Here is a 1,758-nt window from a genome sequence, read left to right as displayed (position 1 = left end):
GATATTTTTAGAAGTCAATGACGTGTTACTAGCGTCATGTGACCCCGATGTCGTAACAACTGCATTCACGCCTTCTAGATTTAATGAATGTGCTGCACAAGGGATGTAATCAATATATTGGTTTATGTTCTTGAGATGCACTTGTTGGCCATTATATTTATCAAACATATTTGCTGAGTTATCGTACGATTGTCCACGTGCATTTTGAATGTCGATTCTCATATTATTTATTTTTCTACAACAACTTCAGCAACTAATTTTCCTGTATGCCCACTTGAATAATCGTAACCGACAAAACGCTCCTGTGTATCATCTTCCTCGTCCCCGTATCGCAATATTATAGCTAATTGATCTGAATGTGAGACATCGGGTGAGGAATCTACAGTAATTGAAAAGTATTTAGCATCGCAAATTTCATCAGCAATTATCTTATAAGTTTTATTAGCCATCAAAATAATAATATCTTCATAAATTGTGGAGGATAAATACGAGGTAATTCCTGGCCTTTGTTTCCAAGCATTTCAAGGTGCTTGGCCAAGAATGGATCGAATCTAGCTGCAAATTCTGATACAGCTGAAAGGTTGCCATTGTTGAGATCTTCAATCTCCTCTCTATCCCCTCTAAGTGCTAATCCTCTTCCGTACAAGAATTTTAGACATTCAACAACTCGACGCAATACCTCCCGCCAATATCGTATTTCGTTTTCTAAATCATTGTTTAACTTTGAACCCACAGTTTCTATACTATTAGTTTGTCCTATCAAGCAGTGCACAGAATAAATGTGGGCTTTACATTTTTCATGGTTTTGTAAAGCTCTAGAGCCATGCGATCAATCACAGAATCATTTTATATAAGAGTCATCAGAATCTTTATAAAGAATGCTAAAAAAAATTCCAGAAAAAAGAGAATAGATCAACCAATCTCTTTTTTGTTTCGCCGTTTTTTAGTTTAATCTTAAAAATGTTCAATAAACAGCATCTCTGAACATCTGTTGAATGCATGCCTCTCTTTCACGCTGAAAAATCTTGCTCTGCTATATTTTGTTCTGGAATCATATTTTTGCGAGTCCAAAATTATATTGTTCTTTTCCTGTCCGCTGGTCATAACGCTGGATCAGACGAGAGATCGTCTTCCTCGCCAGAATTATTAGTGAGATTTTCAATCTGACATGCTCTTTCCTTTTGGGAATCATAAGGGCGGATGAAGTTGCACTTGTGCTAGAATTTTTAGTTACTACAGTGAGTTGAGAATCACTCAGAGTAGAAGCTTTGTCCTCAAATGGACTGGCTGGGTTGTTCTACTCTGTTTCTTTACAAACAGTGAAAAACTTGGATAGCTTGGGAACTTCTTCTAAAGCAAAGCTTTCTTTTTCTAATTTCTCCTTTTGTTTTTCCTTTTCTGGAAATCACTTTCGTATTTTCTTTCTATGTTTCAGAACGCCGATTGCTGAGATAATTAAAAGATAAAAATTATTTTCAAGAATTATTCTATGATTGCATAATATAAGAAACATGCACATGTATTGCATGTGTTCACGAATGCAAGTAATTTATCAATTACATTGAAAAAGATATGCCAAAATAAAATAATATATCATCCCCTCGTTGCTCTTATCTCTATTTTCTACATAAAGTTAGGGGTAATAATTTAATTTTCAATCACTTTAATTATAAAAAATTAATAATCATATCATGACAAATGGTATATTAATTACTTTATGTTGTCATTTATTGACTAGGTAGGTCAATAAAACAGTTT

Source organism: Limulus polyphemus, unplaced genomic scaffold (genome assembly GCF_000517525.1).
Source record: "Limulus polyphemus unplaced genomic scaffold, Limulus_polyphemus-2.1.2 Scaffold2467, whole genome shotgun sequence".
NCBI classification, from domain to species: domain Eukaryota; kingdom Metazoa; phylum Arthropoda; class Merostomata; order Xiphosura; family Limulidae; genus Limulus; species Limulus polyphemus.
The sequence above is the reverse complement of the archived record's forward strand: the minus strand, read 5'-3'. Positions refer to the sequence as shown.